General features: G+C 55.0%; 1 long non-coding RNA gene across 1 annotated transcript; it reads left to right on the top strand.

Annotated features, from left to right (window-relative positions):
* The first annotated feature begins 1,455 nt into the window (after positions 1 to 1,455).
* Positions 1,456 to 3,508, top strand: LOC102162170 (uncharacterized). Its single transcript, XR_014819015.1, has 3 exons — positions 1,456 to 1,665; positions 2,922 to 3,038; positions 3,184 to 3,508. It is a non-coding gene; the product is annotated as an uncharacterized LOC102162170 (long non-coding RNA).
* Positions 3,509 to 5,163: the final 1,655 nt, after the last annotated feature.

The following is a 5,163-nucleotide window of genomic DNA, read 5'->3' on the forward strand; positions in this document are numbered from 1 at the left end:
TCCAGGAGTTCCAGGCATCCGAGGCTGGAGACCGTGTGATGGATGCCTTGGAGGGAGCAGGTGTCCATCAGGTGGCCTTGAACAGGTGAGGCCGACTCCTGTTCCTGTTGGACAACAATAAACATTTAATCGTTGACGGGAAAGTGGACACCGTCCTTGAAGGAAAAGACTTCAGGCAGGGAAGGGCTGGGGCGTACTTTAAAGGCAGAAATGTGTCTGGAAATGTGTCTTCTCTGACTTGCGGCCCCACAGCCCGTAAAGCCTCTCTGAGTCCAGATTCGCCCCCACTCGAGCCACGATCGCATCCGGTCCCTGCTCAGAAGCTTTCCAGGGCTCTGTGTCGTGTAGACGTCAAACCCCAGGTGCTTTGTTGGTGGAGCCAGTTTGTCCCGGCACAGCTGTCCCCAGGCATCTTCTACTTTCTTCCAGGAGCCCTCCTGGCGGGCCAGCGCGCCCTCCTCGCCAGCACTCTGGTGCCTGTGTGTTTCTGCTTGTCCCTGGCCTGCAAAGTCCGTGGTCCCCCCACCTCCAGCCCTCAGGGCGGACTCCCTGCCCTGCTCACGCCTGTCCCTGGTCTTTGTGGATTTCACTCACCCACACGCCTTTCCTTTGGTGACGCCAGCAGTCCCCTCCCCACCAGATCAGATGGTAAACGCGCTGCTGGAGGGTGAGAACTGCATGTTCCCTTCTCCCCCCTGCCCACCCCCCGCCCCTGCCCCGAGTACCCAGCATTGTCTGATTGATAGAGGGCTTTATTGCCACTAGGGAGGTTTCTGAGGCGCTTGTGAATGTACCAAGCCATTTCAAAGACGTTTTATTAACGTGAAGTGAAGCCACCTTTCTGAAGGCTATAGAAAAACAGACTTTTAAAATCAGAATTCCCATCTGAGTAATAAATTCAATTACATTTTTGGATTAAAAAAAGAAAAGAGGTGATATTGGTTTTGCATTTCTTCTCCGCCCTGTTTCCAGGCAACCTTGAACTTGTCCAATAAAAAAGTCGAAACAAAAGACTGTGAGATGCACGACCTTAGCCCGAAAATTCCACCCTTAGCTGGCCAGACACATGACTTGGCGTTGTAACCAGGCGCTCCTAAAAGGCCAGCCCCTCTTTTCCCATATTAGGGGGGTTTTGGGGGGGTGATTTTAGGAAGAATGCTTGGTGTCAAGGACATAGGCTTTAGAGTTACATACTCTGAGTAACTTGAATTTTGAGGTTTTTGCTGTGAAATTGGGAAAAATCCTTGAAAACTTTCTGAGCTTTGGTTTCTGTGTCTGAAATGATCGGCCAAGCAGCCTGCTCCCCCACGGCGTGACTGCAGAGTTGACAAAGTAACAAAGATGCCTTTTGTCCCATGTCATCACCGCCACCCCCGGAAGCAAGGGCAGAGCAGCAGAGGCGGGCGCTCGGAATTTCTGCCCCGCCAGGCACTCAGTAGCACCCCGGAACCTCCCCTCCCCGGGCACGGCTCTGCCTCTCAGAGCCACCTTCCCGGAGCCAGAGCCAGAACCCCTGCTGGGCTGGACCTTCTTGTCGTCCGACTCCTTCATCCGTGGGCAGCGGTGGCTCACGCCATCCCACCCCCCACCTTGGCCCTTGACGTCAGATTACACTCCTTTCCAGCCAGTGGGGCCAGTTTGGGGGTGACCCTGGGATGACAGCAGGTAGGGTGCTTCCAACCCCACTTCTGGGGTAAATCAGAGAGAGGCCTTTGCGCCTTGTTCTGCGCCGCAGGTTCTGAGCCCTGACACTCAAGGCGCTGCATGTGGCCCTGTTAACACGGAAAGGGACAATTATCATCCGTGAAAACCGCGAGGCCTCTTTCCCCTTGTCTGCTCAGGCGGCCCCAGATGGGGTCAGGTGAAATAGGAAAACCACAGGGGGCCTTTAACTTCGACCAGCACCCCCCTCGGTCTCCAGACTAATTCTGAGCATCACCGGGAGAGAATTTCTAAATGAAAGCAGGGAGCGGCTGGTTTATCAGAAAGCACCTGCTCCCCCCTCCCCCTCCCCCTCCTCTTCCTCCTCCCCGCAGGCTGGAAGGGGTGGCCTGTCTCCCCACAAAACCTGCCCTTTCAGAAGAAAGCTACTGCTTTTTCCTCTTGGGGCAAAATGAGCTGTTCCTTGGTTAGAAACCTGTAAGCCTCGGGAGAGGGCACCCTGCCCTGCCAGTGCGAGGCGATTCTGTGCTCTCTGCCCACTGTAAGGTGGTTCGGGTCCCTCATACGAGAACAACAGTGGGGGACAGGTCTTCTGAAGAGAGATTTTGGAAACGGCACATAAGCCCTGAAGACCAGCTCCTGGGGCAGCATTTCTCTAGGAGAACCAGTTAGTCATTCATTAGGAAGCATCATTATTCCCCATGAAGCTTCTGAGACAGGCCCCAGTATTTTTTTTTTTTTTTTTTTTTTTTTGGCTGCCCCCACGGCCTATGGAAGTTCCCAGGCCAGGGATCAAACCTGTGCCACAGCGGCGACTGGAGCTGCTGCAGTGACGGCGTCAAATCCTTGACCCGGCACGCCGCGAGAGAACGCCAAGGCCCAGGGAAGGAGGCAGATGGCAAAGAGAAATGTGGGTGAGCAGATTTGGATTCCAGGACGCTTTAACAGCCGCAGGAAGTGTAACCCTGACCGTGTCAACGACCAGGCGGGCGGCGTGCTCGCGGGAGCCGGACGTCCCGGCTCACGGGCTGGGGTATTGCGGGAGCTCTCTTCCCAGAGCAGAGGTGTTCAGGCAGCTCATGTGTTCGGTATATTCTCTGCTGTCCATTCTTCCGTTTGGCCATATTTCTCGTTTATCGTGTCCCCACCCCCTCTCAGATCAGCTTTGTTTTACAGAATTCTTAGGGCGTGTGCTCCAGGGGGACTGTATATCAAAGGGCTTTTTGTTGCTTTTTGAACATTTTCTTGTTCACTTGCAGGAGTCTCCTCCACGGTCGGAGGGAGGGAGTGCGTGCCTTCCCTGAATCATTGGAAGGGCCCAAGCTCACAGGCTTTGCTCAGCAGAGGGCTGCCACACCCTTGCCGGGGAGGTTCGAGTTAAGTTAAAAGCAACAGGAGCTGGTTCTCAGCTGGGGGACCGGGGCAGGGGGCTGAGCAGATTTCCCTCCCCTGCCCTCACCCCATCCCCAGTCTGCTCATTCTTTGCTTTTCCTTTCTTTTTTCTTTTTTTTTTGTCCACAGCTCACGGCAACGCTGGCTCCTTAACCCACTGAGTGAAGCCAGGGATCGAACCCATGTCCTCATGGATACTGGCCAGGTTTGTTACCACTGAGCCACAGAGGGAACTCCCTGCACTCTGCTCTTTCTTCCTCGTTTCTTTCTCGGCCTTTCCTCTCCCCCCTGGACCAGAGCAATTAGTTCGGCTCGGAGGTGGGAGGAGAGCCGGGAAAGGACGAGCCCAGGAGGTGAGGTCCCGCTAGCTCTCTCCTGTCTGGACCGGAGGTGCCTGAACACATGGACCACTCAGACGTAAAGGGACCCAACTTCGTTCCCATCGGTCGGTCATGTGAGTGTCGCCTCCCCCTCCCCCCATCACGCCCCCAGCAGCCTCCTCAGAACAGTCGTTTTCTGGAAGCAGCGCTCCCCTTAGGGAGATGTTTGATCTAGGCTCCAATTAAGGTCGCCTCTGATTGCACCAGACAAGCCCCTGCTGCGCAGAAAACAGGCTGAGCCATCCCCGAGTCAGGAGGTGGTGGAGGAAAGCGTGGATCAGGACCAGGAGGTCACACAAGCCTCCTTCCTGCGAAAATTAGGTGAGATGGGAATGATAAAAGTCCTCAAATAGAGACTCAGTGAAGCCACGCCTTCCTGAGCAGGAATGGAGATGCAGCACGGGGCCAGGGGGCTTCTAAACGTCAGCTCCGCCTCGAATGAGGGTGGGGCTCCCTGTAAACCAGCAGCAGTGACGGTTCTGCCACAGGCGGTGCAAAGAAACACGGGGCCAGCGTCCCTCGATCTAAAGAGGGACACCTGGGGTTTGCTTCTCCTTCCGGGGCCCAGGTCTGACGGCGCCTGGCACACTCTCAGCCCTGCCCGCACAGGCCACGCTGCAGTGAGGGCGTGACGCTTAGCGTCTCGAGCAAGCGCTTCAGGTGTGAGGTGATCCCAGCTAACCTGGGCGACAGGCCACACGGAAGGTCGGGGCGGTCCTCCAGTAGCTGCTGGATTAAATCACACGGATAGGATGGCTTGAATGAATGAATGCCATCTTGCCAGGACCAGCTCCCGGCCCTGCTGGGGCTTGACCTCCAGCAGAGGCACCAAGACAAACACGAAACACAACGCTCACCCCCACGTCCCACCCCGGGTCAGCTGATGGAGAGGTCACCCAGGCGGGAGGGCTTCCTTCTCATTGGCCGGAGCCCAGGAGCCCAGCAAGGCCGAATGGCTTCTCTGGGCCACTGTCCTCCATGAGCCGACCCGGTGCAAATGTAACAGTGTAGACAGGGATAAATACGTCCACGCCAGGATTTGTTCTTCGGCAGCTTTTAATTTGAAATCACACAATTTCAAGTATACAGAACAGTTGCACGAATCAGAATAGTTCACAGAATACCTGTGTCTTCCAGGTTCACCTGTTGTTAACCTTTGCTCCATCTGCTTTGGGATTTGCACACTCTAATTTACATATATGCCATATTCCCTTACTTTAAGTTACATCATATAGGAGGAAGAGAGGACTTTTGTCTGAAATATTTGAGAGTCAGCAGCATGTATTTGGCCCCGTGGCGTCTGAATACGTCCGTCAGTGTGTATTTGCCGTGAATGAGGCCAGGACCTCACCCCCACGTGGCTGATCTGGGCTCCCTCAGAGCAGGAGGTCTCCAGTACCGTCTTGGCTTTTAAGAGGGAGCATTTCAAGCAGACCAGCTCAGAAGGCACGTGGCTTCACTGTCACTCATTCTCTTGGTGCAGGTGAAGCCACAGGACCAGTTGGCTTCAAGGGCAGAAGAACCCAACCCCGCCTCCAGTGGGCAAGAAGTAGTGGCCATCGTTTTTTTTTTTTTTTTTTTTTTGCTTTTTAGAGCCACACACACAGCATGTGGAAGTCCCCAGGCTAGCGGTCAAATTGGAGCCGTAGGTGCCAGCCACGGCAACCCAGGATCCAAGCCACACCTGCAACCTACACCACAGCTCACAGCAACGTCGGATCCTTAAACC

The sequence above is a fragment of the Sus scrofa genome, chromosome 11 (assembly GCF_054392235.1).
Source record: "Sus scrofa isolate SSC_HxYL_T2T_F1_AM1 chromosome 11, Sscrofa_HxYL_maternal_Yorkshire_Landrace_v2.0, whole genome shotgun sequence".
In the NCBI taxonomy this organism is placed as follows: domain Eukaryota; kingdom Metazoa; phylum Chordata; class Mammalia; order Artiodactyla; family Suidae; genus Sus; species Sus scrofa.